Genomic DNA, 11,140 nt, shown 5'->3' with positions numbered 1-11,140 from the left:
AAGCTGTCAGTCGGAGTCACCTAACGTGACCTGTACGGCTGAATCTAGAGCTCAAATCTCCATCTCTCTAACTATACCTGCACACGAGTCGGAACCACCTAAAGTGGTCTGTACGACAGGACTGGGTGTAATATAAGTACGCTCAAGTGCTACGATCACGTGAAGGCTGGGCGAATAATCGCGGGTCACCTACGAGTCGGAACCACCTAAAGTGGTCTGTACGACAGGACTGTGCACCTAACTTGGATCCAAGATGAGCGTGTGGTGCGGGAGGTGAACATCACGTGAAGGATTGTGCCCAACTCTGGGCTGGAGCACTAACACCGGGGGTGCAGGTTATGAGCTCTCTATGCATCTCAAATCACTACTGAACGTAAACATAAATCATAACTTACCTGGCACTTACCTGTGCGTCCGCAGCACCAAACATATATAAACATATGCGACTCATAATGCGTAACTAAATGGCAAATAATAGGCATGACATATAAACGTATAAACGTTTCAAATCAATTTCTGGGAAAAATATAAGTATATAGGTATATACGGAAAACCAAAAGCCACTCACTGGTATGTAGAAGGGTCGTAACCCCTTGCCTCGAGTGACCGCGCTCGTCCTCGGGATAGGTATCACCTATATGCGAAACAACTATAAAAACGTTAATTTTAAAGCACATAACCAACCTTATGAAATAACTTCTCATACAATGCTCAAATGGGGTGTATAAATACACCAACGTGATCTACTCAACCTCAGGAACATCCCCATATTTTTAGAAAAAATTTCCACCGTCGCACGCGCCCCCACGCGTCGGCCAAGGCACAGCCACAAGCGCCGGCCACGCGCAGGTAGGCCTGGCAATTTCTGACACGACCCGATAACCCGACACGACACGACACGAAATTAACAGGTGTTTGGGTCGACACGATAACGAATCGGGTCGTTATCGGGTAACCCGATAAGCACCTGTTAAGATAACGGGTTAGTTCGGGTATACACGTGGGTAACACGATACACGATAAGCAGAATATTATTTTGATAATTTTATAACCCTAAAAAAATACTGTAATAATTATATACATTAATTTTACAATTTTATACCCCTAAAAATTATAATAAATAAATATATATATATATATTAAATTAACTATAAAATTTATAATAATTATAATAATTATATATACTATAATAATTATACCCCCAAAATATTAAGTCTATCTATAATAATTATATATATATATATATTAAATTTTATAAAAATTATAATAATTATTAATTAATAATTTAATATGCATGATGCATTGCATGATTTTGCATCCATTGAAATTTGATGTGATTTGTTTCCATTCAAATTTCAATAATCAATTTCTTGCCGTTGCCAACTTGCCGCCATTTTTGAAAAAAAAAAAATGGAGGGAAAATGAAAATGTTAAGAAAATTTGAAAATGAAACAAAAAAGTGAGGGAATTAGGGAAAGATGTTGGAGGGAAAAGTGAAAATGATAAGAAAAAGTTGAAAAGGAAACAAAAATGAGAGGGAAAAATGAAAATTAATAGAAGTGGTGAGAAATTTTTTTTTTTTTTTTTTTTTTTTAAGTTATTAACCTTTTATCACACACATAACTGTCATGACATATCTCACTATTTTTATAATGACACACGTGACACGTGATGTATGTACTATTTCGTGTACCAGTCAGTCAATTATAATTTATACGTACAAAATAAATAGATTTAAATCTACTTAATAAATATATATATACACACACACACACACGGAACTTGATTGATGGCATACGAATTCTCCAAAACTAATTTCAACGATCCCAACCGTCAAACTTGTTTGTATATGCTTTGAGATCACATCAACAAAAAATCATAAAAAATAAACATTCAGAGATCAAGTAACGGGACAAAGCTTTTCAACGGTTATAAACGAAAAATCACGATTTAACGGTTATTTTAACTCCGATTTTGATGATTTTTTATAACTACACTCCTTGACCCTATATGAATACAATGAATGAATTCGATCTTCAATTTAAAATATTTACACAAGTGGATACCACAAAATCTTATGTTATACTTAATGAAAGTATAAATAAACTCTAAGTGTTAGTCAATCTATCGTTTTACGAATTCTCCAAAACTAATTTCAACGATCCAAACCGTCAAAATTGTTTGTATATGCTTGGAGATCACATCAGCAAAAAATCACAAAAAAAAAAAACATTCAGAGATCAAGTAACGGGACAAAGTTTTTCAACGGTTATAAACGAAAAATCACGATTTAACGGTTATTTTAACTCCGATTTTGATGATTTTTTATAACTACACTCATTGACCCTATATGAATACAATGAATGAATTCGATCTTCAATTTAAAATATTTACACAAGTGGATACCACAAAATCTTATGTTATACTTAATGAAAGTATAAATAAACTCTAAGTGTTAGTCAATCTATCGTTTTACGAATTCTCCAAAACTAATTTCAACGATCCAAACCGTCAAAATTGTTTGTATATGCTTGGAGATCACATCAGCAAAAAATCACAAAAAAAAAACATTCAAAGATCAAGTAACGGGACAAAGCTTTTCAACGGTTATAAACGAAAAATCACGATTTAACGGTTATTTTAACTCCGATTTTGATGATTTTTTATAAGTACACTCCTTGACCCTATATGAATACAATGAATGAATTCGATCTTCAATTTAAAATATTTACACAAGTGGATACCACAAAATCTTATGTTATACTTAATAAAAGTATAAATAAACTCTAAGTGTTAGTCAATCTATCGTTTTACGAATTCTCCAGAACTAATTTCAACGATCCAAACCGCCAAAATTGTTTGTATATGCTTGGAGATCACATCAGCAAAAAATCACAAAAGAAAAACATTCAGAGATCAAGTAACGGGACAAAGCTTTTCAACGGTTATAAACGAAAAATCACGATTTAACGGTTATTTTAACTCCGATTTTGATGATTTTTTATAACTACACTCCTTGACCCTATATGAATACAATGAATGAATTCGATCTTCAATTTAAAATATTTACACAAGTGGATACCACAAAATCTTATGTTATACTTAATGAAAATATAAATAAACTCTAAGTGTTAGTCAATCTATCGTTTTACGAATTCTCCAGAACTAATTTCAACGATCCAAACCGTCAAAATTGTTTGTATATGCTTGGAGATCACATTAGCAAAAAATCACAAAAAAAAAACATTCAGAGATCAAGTAACGAGACAAAGCTTTTCAACGGTTATAAACGAAAAATCACGATTTAACGGTTATTTTAACTCCGATTTTGATGATTTTTTATAACTACACTCCTTGACCCTATATGAATACAATGAATGAATTCGATCTTCAATTTAAAATATTTACACAAGTGGATACCACAAAATCTTATGTTATACTTAATGAAAGTATAAATAAACTCTAAGTGTTAGTCAATCTATCGTTTTACGAATTCTCCAAAACTAATTTCAACGATCCAAACCGTCAAAATTGTTTGTATATGCTTGGAGATCACATCAGCAAAAAATCACAAAAAAAAAACATTCAGAGATCAAGTAACGGGACAAAGCTTTTCGACGGTTATAAACGAAAAATCAAGATTTAACGGTTATTTTAACTCTGATTTTGATGAATTTTTACAGCTACACTCCTTGACCCTATATGAATACAAAGAATGAATTTGATCTTCAATTTAAAATATTTACACTAGTGGATGCGGATATCACAAAATCTTATGTTATAATTTATATACTTAATAAAAGTATGAATCAACTATAATATTAATAATTATATACATTAATTTAATAATTTTATATCCCTAAAAAGTAAAAACTATAATAATTATATATATTAAATTAAATTTAAAAATTGATGACATTGGATCGGTTGAGATTAAATCTCAGCCGTCCATTTCACATAATTATATATATATATTTTATTAAATTAAAAAAATTGATAACCATTGGATCGGCTGAGATTTAATCTCAGCCGTCCATTGTGTAGGCTATTACTCAAAAACAGAAGTTCTCTCTCATTAAGTTCGATGTAAATTGACGATTTTGTAAATGGAGGTGTAAACTTTTGAGAAAGACTTACAATCTTAAAAACAAAAACTCTTTATCCTTGCACATTTAATATTTGTAATAGATTAGTAGTGCATGTATTATTTTTTTTATTAGGCTTTTATTTTCGAGTGTAGGTATAGTACTTGAACAAGAAATGTTTTAATGTTTTGAAGTAATATTTATGTGGCAATGTGTGGTATGTGCAAATTTTAAAAAAATATATTTTTTTCTTAACGGGTCATAACGGGTCGGGTCACTTTACCCGTTGGGTAAAGTGACACGACCTGTTAAGGACCCGTTAAGATAACGGGTGTGACACGACACGACCCGTTAAGATAACAGGTGTTACACGAAAATGACACGAACACGATATACACGACCCGTTTGCCAGGCCTACGCGCAGGCACGCTGACGGCGTCAGTTAACGCCGTCAGGAATATTTTGTTAACTTTAACGGATTCCATTAACGCCGTTAGGAATATTCCGTCCAAATTGACGGAATATTCCGTCGTCTTCTCCTGCAAGGCTCCGGCGCCGTCGCTGGCGCCGGAAAATCGCAAAAATTTCAAACCTTCATATCTTCTTCGTTTTTCAACCAAATTTCACAAAATTGGTACCAAAATGAAGCTTACAATGAGAGGAACAAATCCATACCACTTTCAAGTTCTAAAATCCATGGAATCTCGCTGGGAAAACACCACCAACTCCGGCCAACCTTGTAACTCACGATCCCGACGTCCAAAACCTTCAAACGAACCACCCCGAGTCTCCTAACGACCTCACCAAGCTTCCTACAAGCTTGAAATTCCCAAAAACACAAGAATTAACGTGTGCATGAACAGTGACAAAATCGGGGTATCCCGAGTTCGACGTGAAAACGAAGGCATCCTTACTTGAAATGGGTATGGTTGAACTTCTACGGACCTCATGAGCAAGAATATATACTTTGTTTCTTCGATCTGTGAAGATTTGGAGGGTATTGGGGTATGTCCGTACAAATGGGAATGGAAATAGGAGAGAGAAATGGCTTGGGACAGGGGTGCAGGGCAGGGAAGGGTGAGGGTGTGTGTGGGGAAATGTGTGTGGTCCACAACTAGCCAAACCAAGCTCAAAAACAACCACACAACGAAAATTCACACTAGGGGCAAAATCGTCATTTCACACTTACGGTTTGAAAATTCCAGAACAGGCTATCACATTTTGTTTCTTGGTATATGTAGAATCAATGTAAAGTCGGTATGTTTATTTTCAAATGTATCATAAGTTTTAAATACATTTTTCTATATAACAATACGTAAATTTAACAAATTAATGAAGTTTTCTTATGAAAGTATTATTGACTTTTTAAAATTTAAGGAAGAGATTAATTAAATATAATAATAGAAATAAAAAATTCTCTCTTTTTTTTAAGTGATAATGAGCAATTAGTTAAATTAACATTTTTAACAAAATAAACCACGAATTTAAAATGTCAAGATTGTAGAAAATTGGTTGCTAGCGGCTTAAGTGGATATATATTAAATAAATAGAAAAGTGTTGAGTTGACAATTGGTCATGTTAACGCTCAAAACTTGCAGACTAATAAATTAAACAATAATTAGGATATGGACTAAAATGAAATGGGCTTCAAGATTTAAATGGTTCACCCTTCAACATTGGGCTACATCTATCTTGTTGCTCTTATTGTATTGATTTCAATACTACAAATAGCGTTTAGCTAATTACATGAACTCTTTAAATTCTCAGTCGTCTAGCCCCTTCACAAGAGGATCTCACCCCTTTATATAGGCCCTTAATGAACCAGAAGCCTTGGGTTTCTTCAATCAGACATTTAATGCTCTACCTATGGAGACTAGCTTACTAAAACCTCGTTACCTATCAACTGGGTATTCGGCAATGAGGTGACAAGTGCTCAGTTGAAATGGCACGCCTTTTCATAGTAATGCGTGCCAAGTAGCTTGCTCAACTTTGGTTATCCAACCATGTCTATCCGAGCAATGTCTCGACCACTTTTATGCCCTACCCTAAGTCTCTGCTCCTACGTGCGAGTCGTCATGTGGCCTGATTGATGTATGCCGGTCCTAAAACCTCACGTTATAGTATAAAGTTGTCAGATTGCTCATGTGCCTCTAATAGTTGAGAAACACTTTACATAACCTAGTTAGGCTGAGTTAGTCAGCGGTCGGCTTTAGTGCTTAAGAATATCATCTTCTTTGGACCTTGAGTTTTGACTTTACCTTGGGCTTTTTGTTGTTGCTTTTCCAGCTTGCAAATAATGTAGGGGATTCTAACTAATTACTTTAAAATTTCACTATTTTTATTCCTTTTTTAATGTAATTAAAATTTTAGTTTGTCAACTAAAAAGTAATTAAATTTTAGTTTTACGTGCTAGTGTAATATACGTTGCATGAGTAAAAGTAAAAATGGGAAAATGGGAAGATAAGTGAATAGTAATTGCCCAAGTTTATATCCATCCTATAAAATAAATTGTCCGGACAAGTGGTATTAAAATTTAATTTGTGATAACCTTTAAAAAAATTAATAAAAAATTATCTTATTTATCTTTTTTCTATTTTTTATTTTTTTACTCCGTCCATCTCTCAAAACCTCTACCTCACAAATTAATACTTGTGTATATAGGAATGATGTTACACCAGAGTCGGCAATGGAAGATGGGCGCCTTGGAGGTATCCTCACAAATTAATACTTGTATATATGGGAATGACAATTCAAACCGTTAAATCCGATAATTGTGTTGTTCAAATGACACGGATTTGGGGATAAAAATTCAGATATGTTTGGGATATGGGGAAAAATTATTCGGTTATGATTTCATATATGGTTAAAGGGATCTCCGATCCGTATCCGTCACAGAATGTGACCCGAATAATAATATTATATATAATATAATTGTATAATATATGTATATTCAGCCTTGAGAATTACAAAAGTTGCATTTTGTGAAAGTTTGGAATAAAAACCAATGAGAATTCAATGATGCTTATGGGAGAGATCAAAGATCAGCCAACGTCACAATGTTTTAAATTCAATGCTCTAATTTTTAAATTCAATGTTCTAATTTTGTATGTCGCAAATTTTATAATTATTTGATAATTTGTTTTTCTCTTTCTTCTTTAGTGGTTGATGTATTTGCTTTTGTCATCATTTTCTTTTTTCATGGACCAATTTATCATATTTGGCTTATCATGAACAGCTACAAAAAGCATAAAGGTTTATTAACAAAATTAATATTTATTATATTATAATGCGTCAACTGAATGAATATATTTTTGGTATTACGAAGATGAATATAACCATCAACCGATAGAGAATCCGTTACTCGGTGAATATGGTTATGAATAATCCTCGATAGTTAACTTGTGGTTATGGATGTGATTAATTTTTGTGGTTATGGTGATTGATATTGCATTTTCATCACAAAACCAAATCGTTGCCATCCCTATGTATATAATTATATTTGGGTGCATTTTTGCTCACCCACACTAACTATAGGGTATGCTCACCACCCATTCCAATGTTTGCCATGTGTAATCCACACTAACTCTAGTTAAGCCTAATTTTTTTTTTTTTTGCTTTAATTAATAGGAGAGAGAATCCTATTTTTACTCAGTTACTTCCATATATATCATTTCTTTTTAAATATTTTATTAAAACTTAAAACTCCCCTTTTTAAATACAAACGAACTCAACCCTACGCACGCATCTTCTGGGTTTTCCATCTGCCATTTTTCTCCAACTAGAAAAAGGTATGCAACTCCCATTTAATTGCCTTTTAGGATTATTATAGGATGTCAATATATATGCTTTGTCACATCCCGGCCCGGGACGGATCACTTCAGGGTGTCAATTTAATTCAATATTAAGTAATTTGATACTTATGCAAATGGAGCACCAAGATGATGAGTTTCATACTCCATCTTCCAGTGATGCCAAAGAATCAGTTGATGGTATACACTTAGATTTAGATTCCGAAACCTTTGAAGTCTTGGATCAAAATGAAGAAAAAGGAGAATTTACAAGCAAAGTTGTTGATATTTCACTGGGGATGACTTTTGATAATGAGGATGATGCATATAATTACTACATTGCATATGGTAGAAGGGTTGGATTTAGTGTGAGAAAGAACAGAGAGAATAAGGACAGGTCAGGTGTGCTAAAGAAAAAACAATTTTGTTGTTCTTGTGAAGGTTTTTATAAAAATAAAAAAAATAAAAATAAAAGAACTCCAAAGAAGAAAAGAAAAGAAACAAGATGTGGCTACAAGGCAATGCTTGAAATCAAACTTAATTTAGAAAGGAAGTTTGTTGTGACAAATTTTGTTGCTGAACATAGTCATGTTCTTGTTCCGGCATCAAGTTCCCATTTATTGAGGTCACAACGATTAATAGAGCCTTCTCAAGAAAAATTGATAGATCAACAAATGCATTCTGCCGGACTACAGCCATCTCAAATCTTCTCATACTTTACCACAGAAGCAGGAAGGTCTCAAAAACTAAATTTTGATTCAGTCTGATTGTAACAATTTGATAATGAGAAAGCACATCGAGGTTCTTAAAAAGGGCGACTCAGAATGTTTGCTTGAATTATTTAAGAAAAAGAAAACTGAAGACAAGTCATTTTTCTATTCTCTTCAAACAAACGAGGAGAATGAAATAAGTGGTTGTTTTTTTTGTGATAGAAATTCGACGCGTGATTATACTATATTTGGTGATGTTGTGTGTTTTGATACGACATTCAAAACGAATAGATATAATATGGTGTGTGCCCCAGTAGTTGGTATCCATAATCATGATCAAACCATACTTTTCGGATGTGGTTTGCTAGATGGAGAGACAACAGATGCATGTGAGTGGTTGTTCTAAGGCCTTTTTACAAGCCATAGATGGAAAAGCACCAGGAACCATATTTACAGATCAATCCTAATCAATCACTGCTGCTATTAGTGAAGTATTTCCTAATTGCCACCGCCGACTTTGTTTGTGGCACATATATCAGAATGTTGCGTGGAACTTGAATCATGTTTTCAGTGAGTTTAAATCATTTACACAGGATTTCAAAAGATGCATGTATGATCCAAAGACTGTTGAAGAATTTGAATCAAGTTGGAATAAGTTACTTGATGATTATGAATTGAGAGGTAAAGATTGGCTAGAAGGGATATATCTATTATGTGAGAAATGGGCACAAGTTTATGGTCGAGACCACTTTTGTGCAAGTATTACTCTTGACCAATTCCTATTATATTATTTTTACATATTATTCACAAGTTTCTTTTTCCACTATATTGTGATCAATTTCCATTTTTTTTCTTAGGTATGACAACAACACAAAGAATTGAGAGCATGAACAAGTTTTTGAAAAAGTATTTTGCTCGAAACCTCCTTCTGCAAGAGTTCGTCATCCAATATGATAAAGCAGTGACGAATCAAAAAGAAAAGGAAAGGCAAGTAGAAAATGCAACTAAACAGAAATGGCGTAGTTTGTATTTTGATTGGAATGTGGAGATTGAAACAACAAAGCAGTATACAAGTAAGATTTTTTATTGTTTCCAAGACAAGGTTAAGAAAGTTTTAAATTTGAGGCCACTAAAATTAGAAAGTGATGATGGACTAACACGTACATACACAGTAATGAACTCAGGAAAACGAGGAATTAATAGAACACTTATGTATGACCTTGCAAATCAAACAGTATTGTGCAATTGCAAAAAGTTTGAGTTTGAGGGGATTCTTTGTGCACATGCTCTAAAGTTATACTATGATTTAGATTTGTCAAGTATACCATCCAATTATTATTTGAAAAGATGGAGCAAGGATGCTAAATGTAGTATTGGATTTGATTCTTATGGCGAACTGGCTGTGAGTAATTTAGACTCATCTTCCTTGGTTCAATATAGCGAGCTATCTAATATAGCACAAAGAATCATAGCAAAAGTGCAAAAAATAGCCAAAAATGTAGTTTTTTGAATTCAGAGTTGTTAAAGTTGGAGAAAAAATTGGAAAAGCATGTCAATTTTGGAGAACAAGATGATGGAACAAATGATGTAAATTATTTTAAGCATGTGACTGAAGCTGAGAAAAATCTTAAGATCCAAGATTCAAAAGTTCAGAAGTCCAAAGATCAGGGCAAAGGTAGAATGAAGAGTGCTTTGGAATCTAATCAACCTAAAAAGAAAGATCCATACAAGAGAAAAGGTTGCACATATTTGACTTGTTTTTATTTACTATTTGATTCACAATTTGCATTTGTCAATGTAATTATTATTTTAATTGTTTAATAGCTTTTAAAGAATCCAATTCAAATGCATATGAGATGAACGGACCATCAACAAGATATGCACAAACTCAGGTTTAAAGTTTAGCAATTTTTTGTCATGGATGTTTTATTTATTTATATTTTTGTTCATTAGCATTGTTTTAATCTATTTCTGATGGATCAATTGGAATTGGTATCTAGGGACATATTGGAATGCTGAGTCAAAACCAATTCAATATGGCACCCGTAAGTCAAGTCACACATTTTCCTTATGGATTTCCAATTGTTCCTTGTGTTCAAGGGATTCAAAAGCAGCCAGTTCAAGGGATTCAAAATCACTAACCTGGATTTCAAGCTATAAGTCCCATGATGTCCAATTACTCATTTATGAATCCTCGGGTTTGTATCTTCACTGAATGTACTATATATATAGTGTACTATATTTTTGTTCTCTAGTTTCATAAGTAATTTTTTTCTTTTTATTAATTTGCAGGAAAACATTCAACCACTATCTTTGGGAACCACTCCTCAACTAAATTTTTCAAATCCATCAACATCAAACATTCAACGAATGCCTCTGGGAACCACTCATGAACTGAAATTTTCAAATCCATCAACATCTTAGATCAAGTTGTTATAGAATTTACAGAAAATTTTTGGAACGACATCCTTTGAAGTGGAGAATATTCATCCCATTAGCTTTGTACAATTTTATTTTGATGAGTTTCATCTCAAACAATTGTATTTTTTGGACTAGC

General features: G+C 33.2%; 1 long non-coding RNA gene across 1 annotated transcript; it reads left to right on the top strand.

The window, feature by feature from the left end:
- Positions 1-10,115: 10,115 nt before the first annotated feature.
- Positions 10,116-10,875, top strand: LOC148692846 (uncharacterized). Its single transcript, XR_015953191.1, has 3 exons — positions 10,116-10,321; positions 10,408-10,475; positions 10,584-10,875. It is a non-coding gene; the product is annotated as an uncharacterized LOC148692846 (long non-coding RNA).
- The last annotated feature ends 265 nt before the right edge of the window (positions 10,876-11,140 follow it).

The sequence above is a fragment of the Pyrus communis genome, chromosome 11 (genome assembly GCF_041283825.1).
Source record: "Pyrus communis isolate YQ-2024b chromosome 11, ASM4128382v1, whole genome shotgun sequence".
Lineage (NCBI taxonomy): Eukaryota > Viridiplantae > Streptophyta > Magnoliopsida > Rosales > Rosaceae > Pyrus > Pyrus communis.
The sequence above is the reverse complement of the archived record's forward strand: the minus strand, read 5'-3'. Positions and strand labels throughout refer to the sequence as shown.